The sequence below is a fragment of the Anser brachyrhynchus genome, assembly GCF_964034855.1.
Source record: "Anser brachyrhynchus genome assembly, chromosome: 7".
NCBI classification, from domain to species: Eukaryota; Metazoa; Chordata; class Aves; order Anseriformes; family Anatidae; genus Anser; species Anser brachyrhynchus.
The window spans coordinates 14,208,163-14,219,543 of NC_137701.1; the positions used below are offsets into that span (position 1 = coordinate 14,208,163).

The 11,381-nt window shown below is 39.2% G+C and overlaps 1 protein-coding gene across 1 annotated transcript in view; it reads left to right on the forward strand.

Annotated features, from left to right (window-relative positions):
• The first annotated feature begins 4,975 nt into the window (after positions 1-4,975).
• The window catches only part of PLEKHM3 (pleckstrin homology domain containing M3), a 102,086-nt gene continuing 95,680 nt past the window's right edge, over positions 4,976-11,381 (forward strand). The window contains exons 1-3 of the mRNA XM_080600418.1: positions 4,976-5,081; positions 8,908-8,986; positions 11,244-11,369. The gene's annotated coding sequence lies outside the window, so the exon portion shown is untranslated. The remainder of the gene's footprint in view (positions 5,082-8,907; positions 8,987-11,243; positions 11,370-11,381) is intronic.

An 11,381-nucleotide genomic window follows, 5' to 3' on the forward strand; every position in this document is an offset into this window, starting at 1 on the left:
CTGTCATTGTAACTTCATCAAGTAATTTCTTCCAATGATATCACTCACTTTTGACTATTGTTTTACTGTTTAGTTATTGTATAATATATTTCATAAATTTTCTTGGCTATGTAGAGGCCATAGATGAAATGCATATGATTCTCTTGTCTCCTGAGGTTCTATCAAAGAGAGAGGAATTCCCCGTTTTGCAGTTGTCAGGATCAGCCATGAGTACTTAGCCACCAGCTCCTCTTGAAGGACACATGATTGTACATGTTCCCCAACTACCAAAAGTCTTTTGTGCTGAAATACTCCATAAACTTCTGAACTTGGTTCAGGCAAAATGAATTTGCTTGGAATGCTATGGTTGGGGTCATGAAAACGTGGCACCTTTCATTTAAAAAACTACTATGAAGACTACCCTGGAACCAAAATTTGTCATCCTCAGGAGCCATAACCTAGGGTTTATCAGTTGCAACAGTAAAACGATCAATGTTTTTGTTGTGAAATTGTTTTGTTGTTTGTTTATTGTTTTTTTTTCAGCAAGCTCAATCTATGAAAAAAGTATCTCTACTACTTCTCTTTTAGATATGTGAACTTCTTTGCAAAATGATCTGAGGTATTACTAGTGAGATTAGCTAACAGCTGCAAAATGGAACAGTTTTGCTGTGGATAGGTGATTAAAAAAAATCACAGTCGATCAGCATAATACTTATTAGTAAGGTAAGGTCTTTCAGACATTGACCAAAGGCTGATACTTTTGGTGATAATGCATTTATTCTGAGCTTGCAAACAGAAGTAGTGATTATAAGCCATTGCAGAAAGAACTGGTAAATAAAGTACTTTGTAAAATACCAATCTGTGGTGGGTTTGGTTTCTGTTGGCTTTATCATAATTTACTTAGTATTCAACTCTTTGTGCACCCTGTGTGGGATCTTTTTTTATCCAATTAATAGTTAACACAGTAAAGCATAATACACAAGTTCTTCGTGGCAAGTTTTATTTCATATATTTGCTAACAGAAATGGTTTGTGTTTAAATACTGACGGTAAGTATCAAAAGACACTGGAGAGAAACTTCAGATGTTCTAAATTTACTCTTTCATTAGTGTTTTGCTTTTGGAATGGATGAATTCTTGTTTCTTTGACAGCAGTTTTTAGCACAGAAGTGGCTGTATTCAAATGAGCTATGGGGTCCTGACTGCTGCAGAAATGGTTTTGGGTAGTGAAACCAGAACTATATTTAATTTTGAGTGGCCAGAATTTCTGAAGAGACGAGGTACTGGAGTTGCCTCTGGACTCACAAAAACATTACCTTTTGAGCATAATATTGTAATGATCAGCTAGTTTTCCAGAGTTTTGACTGCCATGCACAATTATAGTATGCACAAGTGCTCTGAGTCAGTGATGCTTCTTGCTTATTTATGAGATGCCTAAAATTGTGTTCATTCTCTAGTGGCTTGCTAGCTGATGTACCAGCTGGATGATACAAAGAAGAGAGTCCACAATAAATGTTTTGCTTAAACATAGAAAGAGATGCAACAGCTCATATACTTAATTTTTTTCCATGGCTAACTATCTTGAGATATTTGAGGAAGAAGTGTTTTGTTTTTTTTCTCTATAATGTTCTCTGCTAACAAAAGATAGTATTTTAAGTTTGTAGGTTTTTCTATGATCCAGGACCAATTAGTGCCAATAATGTAGGCTGTTAATCTTTTTTTTTTTTTTAGCCTTGTAGTTGCCATAACTTAATTTCTTCAGGGGAGTCTTGTCCAATCATTCCAATGGTCATGCTGTTTCTCTGGAATGTGAAGTGTTGTAGCCTTGTTTACTAATTTAGTTAAGAGATTTGTGTGTTGTTTCTTAATTTACAGAAGGGTTAGAACAACTGGCTGTTTAGATAAAAACTAATTTCCCAGAGATGTAATTATTTAAGGCTACTCAGATGGCAACATTGGCTTCTGAGTTGAGCTTCAGTTTTGAAAGCAGGTTCCAATTGTGCAAATGTCCATGAATTCTCAGGCAATTTGTGTTTTTGCAACTTTCCTTCATGTTAGATCTTCCACCATAAAACAAACATAATATGTATGTTATTGCCTCCAAAGAACATGGTGAGTAAATACTAACATTTTGAAAAATAAGAGGGGAGCAACTATCTGCAAGGGCAGGTACTTGAAGCAGACCTGCTTTTCCACAGGTTTTATCAAGCAAGCATTTATCATCTTTGCCCCCAGAGAAAGAAGTGAACTAGTGCTTGGGGTACTTGACCAGCATTTACTCAGCTTCGTTCTGGCCAATTAGAATAAATGGTGAGATCTGGCTCCATGAGAAGTGAAGTTACGCAACCAAATATTTTGACTATCTTCTCGGTGACAAGTTATGTCAGAAATTTTGAGAGGAGAAACAGTAGAAAATATTGAAGAAAGACATAACAGGTTGTATTGCCAAAATGTGCAACTTCTTTTTGAATGGCTTGGAGAACGTATTCATAATTCCTGGAGCATATGAACCAAGCTGGCATTATGACCTGAGCACTCTCTAGCATAAACTCCCCAAACCCTCTCAGCAGCACCCACCCAAGTTTGTTCCTGTTTGCGTGGCGCAGAGAAAAGAGTCACCAGTTACCTACATCCTGAGTTAAATTCATAGTATCATTTTACCACAGCCCATTATAAAATGGTTGTTCGAGAATGTTCAACATTTGTAGTCCTACCACACTTTAAAAAAAAAAAATTATTTTTTATGTATTTTGTATTAGAAGGGAGGCAGAGGGGGAAAGAAATTTCCTTGACTATAGATACTTTATGCCTCTGAACCCTCCAGGACTGCTGTTGTGAGCTGAACTTTGGCATACATACTGGTTTTTCCAGTGGTGATTTACTTTTCATTATGATAAGGAAATGTGTTTATGCCTCAAGTGTTTTCACCCATGTTTTGTTCTGTGGAATACACCCTTCCAGATGAGATATTCAGCGGTGTGTCTTGGGTTGTTTTTTTTTTTTAAAGATTCTGAGACCATTTGTATATCTATTGACTAAACCTAGGGCCAGAGATGAATAAAAATTTAGTCTCTCTTTGAGTTCAGGTGATAAATTGTAAAATGTGATGTAATTACTATGATATTTAAAGCATATTGGTTGATTACAGCTGTAGTAGATGCTGTAATCTTTGTAAAACTTATGCTTCAAGGTGTTTGGGAGATCGATACTATAGAAACACGGTAGTCAGGACCATAGCGCTGTGTTCTGAACATTACCAGGGAAAGCTGATTTAAAATTTTTAGTGAAACATGAAATAATAAGTAGACCTACTTGGCTAGATCTTGATTAGTCTGAAGGATTATTTTTGCATGTTCTACCATTACATTAAATCTCTTGTGAAATTTTGAGACTTACCTACGCTTGCAACAGGTTTGTGCAAGATGGACAGGATAACTAGCTTCTGATTATTCCAAAGTTTTATGCTTTTGTTAATGCAAATGACATTTATTGCAGAATATGAATCACAAGGAGTGTGCTGTATTGTGTAAGATATTTTGATAGAGACATTAGGGTTTTCCATTTTTATTTGACCCAATTTTGTGCTTGAGTAATTATCGTACTTCTAACATGCTGCTGTCTGAGGAGGAAAAAAATAATCCCAAGAGATGCTGAAGTCTCTTCCCTAGTACCCTGAAAGAAAAATGAGATGGTAGGCTTTGTCTAGAATATATAAATTGGCATAAGATTCTGCAAGAAATTGGGGACCTAATTGTACACAAGATTTGGGTATTTGTAGTATATGTAATTAAAACTAAAGCAGCAAAAGCACCAAACTGATCTGACCTGTTCTCGTGTATTGTAAATTTAGCTACTACTTAAATAAGTAAATAGATCACTTCCAGTCTACACTACATGTCATTTAATAGAAAAATAATTTGTTTATTAAATTCTTTTTAGACAGGTGTCTAGGTGTAGACCAGGTTATTGTTTCAAATCTAAGCCTAACTGGTAATGATGTGGGGTTATTTTTTATTTGTTTTGTTTGTTTGTTTTTACCCCTGTGATGATGGACTCTAGTTTGGGGTTGGTACCTAGAGGTAAATCTGGTGCAGAACAAGAACTAGCATTAACTGATATCCTTGAAATCTTCTTTTCAAAAGATGTTTTCCTGAGCTGATTTAAAGCATGTTGGTGGGATATGAGGAAGTTTTTCTTTTTGCAATCATTCACAGAATGATAAAGGTGCATGCAGCAATGTGTATGTACTACAAAGATAAATTGACAGTTTCTCTATTCTTTTTAAAAAAGAGATTTCCAATAAACAATTTAAAACAGTGATTTAAATCAGAAAAAAAATCTTTCCAAATACATTGTTAATCCAAAAAGAACATGTCCACAGAGTAGTATTGAGGTCAAACATAATTTAGCATATCCACAGTTATATTAGTCTTTTTTTATAGAAGTGATCTAAACTCTTACTGTAGAGAGTACAAGCTAACCATAAACTGATGGAAATAAATTCTGTAGTGAAGTAGGAAGTGTAACGTGCCTTGCACTTTATGCTGAAATAGTCTGGTACTGACATCTTTAAAAGACAGGCTATTTGACTAAATGGGCCAGTGGGCTAATTCATTTGTGTCAGAGAGGAGTTTTCTATTTTTATCTGTATTTGCTTGACTTAGTATTTTAATATAATGCATGAGAAAAGTAGACAATTTTTTGCTTTGGATCATGGGTTCTCATTGCTAACTCACAGCTTGAAGTTCTAATCTGTGTTTATGACGTTATCACGTATACAGGGACAAGCAGTGTCAGGAAGGATTAAGGAACTAGCACAGTGAGGCATCCAAAACCCACTGAAACGTTTCTGCTGGTTTTTAATTAGTGTTTTTTTTTTTTTTGTGGCAGTAGATAACTGACTTAAATAAGAATTACAATAATAGTAATAGCGTCTTTAAGAATCCACTCTTTCCTTGGAAGGTCCATGCCCTGCTGAGATTTTTTTGTCATCTACAGGGACAAGCAAATGAGACAGGCTGAAGGTGCTGCTGTTAGGAAAACAACAGCTGCAGAGTTATTGAGTGTTGGCAGGGGACACAGCCGTCATCCCAATACCCAGCAGGTGAGAGAACAAGGAAAAAAATGAAGATGGGCACAAGCCCTACTTTTCTTATATGACTTCATGTTAGAACAAAAGACTTTAGGAGAATCAGCGAGCAACTCTGCAAGAGAAAGCAGAGGTGGGAGCTTGGTGGTAGCAGCTGCCTGAACTCCCTTAAGTCATCCAGCTGTTTCGGGGGGGGGGGGGGGGAGCGGGAGCGGGAGGAGGAAGGGGGAGGTGGCTACTTCTGCCACCAAGTTTTGAAAGGGAGTGGGGTGGGGTTTGGGCAAGGACCAGTGCTCTCTGTTCAGGTAACAGTAGCAGTTCTTCTAAAGCTGTTGTCATCTCTTTAGGCAGGAGGCCACTCCGTATGCGTTAGGCAAATAGCAAATTTAGGAAGTGGCTGTACTTCTGGAGGCTGCAAAAAACCTGAAATTCGTTTCCATATATATGGCTTCACATAATGCACACACAGTTATACATATTTATAGTCTTTTTGTCAAACAGTCATTTGTTAATACTTGTTATAAACAACTGTACAAACCCATTTTGAGCAATCCTATTATGAACAAATGTGACAGCTCTTGTAGTTGATGAGAAAAGAGCATTGAACTGTTTATAGTATGTACAGCTGTTTTACAGACAGTCACTTTAAAATACTTATTTCCTGAAGTGTCAGCTAACTTGCTTGTGTGTTGAAAGAGCTTTCAGCATTTAGCATGGCTGTTGCTTTGTCTTGCTGCTTCTGTGCCAAGCAGTCACTCACTGAAATCTACATTATAAATTAGTCACAAACTCACCCACCCACATAAATCACTCGAGGTGGACCATTTATGTATTCCTGGGAAGAGCCCTTGCACAACTAAAAGAACCTTCTGTTCAGCTCCCAAATGCTATAAAGTGGAAGTAATGATTAGAGAGAAGTCTAAAAAGGCTACCTGAATATTGTGACCTAAGATGCTCTACAGGGTTATTTCACCCCCTATTATCTAAATTCATTATTTTCAGTTTTCTTCTTTTACCTCTTTCTTGGTGGCAATGCATTTGTTTTCAAATGATCACAGTGGCCTCCCTCCTTAGAAATCTTTGACCAGAATCATCATTTTGTCAGCTTAGACTGTTGCACTGTGAAAGCTGATGGGCCGGGTGGACTTAGGCAATTACACCTGTTTTTTGTGGATAAGCATGTAAAATGAGATACTGCAATTTCCTGTCCTGTGCATATATTTTCCCCCTAGTTCTTCAGATGTCTGTGCTTAGCTATGTGCACATAACTGACTTCTAGGATTTTTTTGGTCAAGAATGGAGAAAAGGAGCATAATTCCTAATTTTTTTTGATATTTTCTACAACATTTGTTCACTTAGTATGGCAAAGCTACCAACTGCATTAATCCTTTTGTGATACTAGAGGGAGCTCATGGCTTGTGCAGTCAGTGAAACATATCTTGGACAATTCTTGAGGAAACACAGATGGGAAGTAAAGTGTCACTGGTAGCTGTAACACTTTTACCATCTCTGGCTAAACAAAGGCTGAATTTATCTGCTTAGGAAATTACACATACGGTTTTCAGGGACACTCAGATAATGAAATGCTGTATCCTCAGTTTCTTCAGTGTCTGAGCACCTTTGTGTCATGGCTGGATTTATCTTCACAGCCTCCTGTGAGGAAATATCCCTGTTAATATTTGTTCAGGAAGCACTCTGTAGTGCAGATTTCAGGCTATAGCTGACATAGATATTCAGATGAGCATCAGTTTTGTACACAGGTAGAAAAGAACCACAGAAGTTTCCTTTGAGAAGTCCTGATGTGCTGCATCTCTGCTCAGACGGTTTTTGAGGTGCAAATGCAAACCCTTCACAACGCTGTCTCCCAGTCTAGCCAGATGTCAGCTGGGGAAGGCTGCTCAGTGGACAAAGCTTATTGGGAACGTACCAGAGCTCTCTGAGCTAAGAGGCCTGCCTCTTTAAATCTGTGTTGTGCCCTTTTCCCAGTTCTGGCTCAGCCAGCAGTAGTCACAGAGCTGAAGAGAAGCTAGGGGGCTGATCTGTGAGTGCTTGGGGTTGGATGGAAGCTAGCAGCAGGCATCTCCCGTGCATTCCTATGAGATATACACAGCTCAGCAAACAACTATGTGGTGGGTTTGAAGCGCTGAAAGGAATATATATCTCGGACTTGTTAAGGTCTTATCTGAGATGATGAAGGCTGTGTCAGCCTGGTAGACCAAAGAAGAACCTCAGTAAGACAAACAGCCAGCAGTAGGCTGTAAAGAACACTCTCTTGCTGGTGGTGGCTGAGGAACAGTTGACCAAGTGTCCACAGAGAGCAACAGCCAGAACAGAACACGAGGAAAGGAAATAGGCAGGATTTATACCCTGGAAGAGCCCTAGTATGGGCAAGAAGTGTAGAAAGAGCATAAGCAGCATAGCAGAGTATTGCTGTGTGCAGGGATTGGATGGTCAGAGAAGAGAATACATGCACATGTGGATGCAAGCACACTGTAAACATATGCACGGAGAAGTATTCCAAGGGGAATTTTCCGAAATACCAGGAGGATGGTTGAAAGCACAAGTTAATATCCTGAAACATGTTGACTGTTTGTTTTTTTCTGTTTGTTTGTTTTTAGTGTTTTTTTATCTTGTTGTAGGGGGGTTGTTTGTTTGTTTGTTTGTTTTTTTGCACTAGGGATCTGACACTAGCAGTGTAGTCGAGAGCAGATTACCCACTGGAAGTTGGGGGCTTCAGGAGCTGAAAAGCAACTAAACCTGAAATGGACTAGTTTAAACGTCTTGGTTAAGATAGCTTTACATAATCAGAGCAAATTTAATTTACCTCACAAACATGTTATCTCTTGGAGTTTTTGACATGCAGACTCCTAATCCTAGTGAGCATTACCTGTATTGTGTTTAATTATGTTTCAACAAATCCGTATCCCTTTAGCAGCAGCTTGGCCGTCACTGTGGTGCTCAGTGAGGTTAATGAAGGTGTCAGGGCAGCGATCAGTAAGTGGACAATCATTCCTTCACTGCCTGAGGCAAAATACCTGCTGTGCTGAGTTTTGTCAGCACGGACTCTGAGCTGCTGCAGGAGCAGATCTGCCCAGGAGAGGGCAGCGATGCACAGACACACACTGGGGCACAGGCTGCTGGGGGCTTGCATAAAAAGCCTTCAATAGCCATCTCCTGCACGCACAGCTGAACTGTTCTTCTTTGTTTATTCTAAAAGTGGAGTGTTTAATGCAGGATAAACATGTATGATACCACTGTATGGAAGTATGAGGCTTCTTTGACTCTTCCATTTTGGGGGGTGAGAAGTGTTCAGTGTCATGATTTTTCTCTTTAACTCTACATCAGCCAGGAGGGAGTAATGTCCTTCTGAGAGTCTTTGGGTTGCTGTCAGGCCAGCAACATGTAGCTGGAATTCTTTACCCTGCTTTTCACCATAATAGCCATACAATATATCAGATAGCAAGCAAGTCACAGCAAGTCACAGTAGGAGTTTGGTGCAATATTATAGCCAGAAACATGTCATCTTGTTGGCATAGATGTTGTTCAGGAAGCTGTACGAGGTGGCTCTTGTGAAGTGCTGAAGATGGGAAGGCTTTACAGCAAATTGACTTCATAGATACCTGATCTTAATGACCACAGTTTTCCCAACATTAAGGGCTGGTGATTACAATGATTAATAGCTTACCCTAATTTGTGGAATAGAAGATACTAGGACGTACCCAAGTGTACAGGACTGAAGTTTTTCTCCAGTATCTTGCAACACAATGCATAAAGCAAGATTGCTTGGGCTTTACTCTTAAAGAATGCAGTAAGTACCAAGAGGTGTTTTGCTCTCTTCCAGGTGACACTGTAGACAATCTCTGGCAAAGGCAGTCATGTTCCTTTATCACCTAAACAGTTCATCTCCATGGACACCAATGGTATCATTTTTATTTAGCTGGCTTCGCTGTCAGTCCTGTCAGTCTTTTGTGTGTGTGTGTGTACCTTAATAGAAGCTGAAATGAGAAAAAGCTGAGATTGTTATAGCACATACTATTTGGGATTTACAAAATGATGAATGTACTCTGAATGTAAATACAGTCATGGGTACACAGGGTAAAGAGGATTTTGGCTCTCAGGACAGTGTTTGTATAGGAGTTGCAAGATCTGGGGAAGGTACCTGCGAGTCACATTTATACCTCCACTCCTCATACTACAAAGAAAGACAGCTTTGGGGCTGCTCTAACTCATCTCTAACTGCAGCTGCACCTAAGTGGTTACATGAGCCAGAGATCCTGGGAATGCAGTAGCAACCCAGTCTTGCTGCTTTTTCCAGATGCTGTTTTCTAATGAGCTTAGCATTAAGCTGAACAGTCACTGTACGTGTGTATGGAAGCAGACACTGAACGTCTGGCTGTAACTTTGCTTCTGAGGAGAAAACAAGAGCCAGTTCCTAGTAGCAGTAACGAAATAGGCCAGTTGTTAGAAACTTTTTTTTTAATTAGAGTCAGCAAATTACACTTGTAAAAGCTCTGTCATCTCAGATTTCTTCTAGATGGGATCAGTTTGGGGTCTTTCTATCCACAGCACTGAGGTGTCAGTATTATTTGCCATCCCCAAGCCAGCAGGATTGGTACTGGCTGAGGGGATCACTGTACTAAGCTGTGTCTTGGCATAGATACGCATCTTGTCAGCTATATTAAAGATTTCTTATGGAGAGTGAGCAGTGTCCTGAGAGTAGATCAGGTCAATGCCTGTGACTGGGGAGTCACACTGTCCCACTTGCTGAGAGAATGGCCAGCAGAAGTAAGGAGGAGGGCAGGTGCGACAACTGCCAGCTGAGGGCCTTAGAGGGAAACATTTTTGCTTAGCTGGCTATGCAAAATGCAAGATGTTTTCTACAAAAAGAAGAGCTGAAAGGATATGGAAACAAAGCAGGGAAGTTACACTGAAATAAACTGGGGTGTGCTTACAGAGATTAATAGCTGTTTCCTGTCCCATATTTTAATATGTTTTCTGCTCACAATAGTTTGTAGACATACACAACTGATTTTCTGGAAAGGCATCTTTTACCCCCTTTTCATTTTCTCCTGGGTTTCAAGGCACAGATGCAATTGAAAAATGGCTGAAATCTACATAAATGAACTCAAACACAATTTGGGGTACAATCCAAAACTGTAACACAGACCTACCTATTCATTGCTTTGGTGGGGTTCAGATCAGTTTAACTGAAGTGTGACAGGATGATAGCAGCAGAGTGAAGTAGAGCAACCTGGAGGGAATCCACTTTACATTTATTTTCTGATAGCTCCAAATACTAACAGAATTAATATTAAAAAAAAAAAAGTAGGGAGAACTGGGTAGTAAATATCTCAGTACTAAACTACAAGCAATGTAAATAGAACTGGCTTGACAAGTCACAGGGTGGGTGTAGTCATTTCTTGCTGCCAGTAAGAACCATGCCTATAGGAGAAGTTGGACAAAGACTTGCTAACGAGGTTGCTTTACACTGATGACTCTGACTGGGCTGTGTTCCTATCTCTGTCATACTAGATACCTCATCTTCAGCTGTACTTATCTGGCTGAAGTTCCAAGAACTAGATGCACCAGTCTCTTATCACCCATCCCGTTGCTATTGCTGCTGGGAGGTCTGCCCCCTTCTGCCACAGGACCATCTCATTTCAGCATGCTTGCACAAACTACTCAGTTTTGCTTCAGTGCTGAAGCTCAAAAGTACCCTTTTTTTTTGTGACAAATATTTGTCCAATCTTCAGCCATCTCTCCTTTCCCATGCTTTTAAGCTTTTTTTTTTCCATCTCTCCATTCATTTCTCCTTTCTTTAGGTGTCAACTAGATCTCAATTCTCCCTTCTGAGTCACTATATTCTTTTTGTTAAAATCTCATGTTAGCATATGCATTTACAACAAAGCCATCTATATTGTCTGCTAGTGGCAAAGAAGGATAATACTTAATGATACTTATAAAGCAAAACCTGCACTAATCAGAGGCTAGGTCATGTGCTCCTAGTAACCCACTGCTTTCTGAATCAGTGTATGGATTGCAGAATCCATAGGCAAAGGCAGTTCCTCTGGATGTGTTCATCTGTATGTTCTTTCTAAAAAGAAAAAGAATAGGAATAGTAACAGTCATTAACATGAAGAATTAAATACTGAAAAGAGTACTGATTTTCTGTTTCAGGAGTGTGATCCTCCAGATGTTTTGAAACAGGGAGAAGGAATACTACTGAGCACAGAACACTGCACTAAGAATAAGGAGAAAGAACTGTAATCACTTCCTTGCTCTGTCTGGCAAGAGTGTTGCCAGGTATTGCCAATT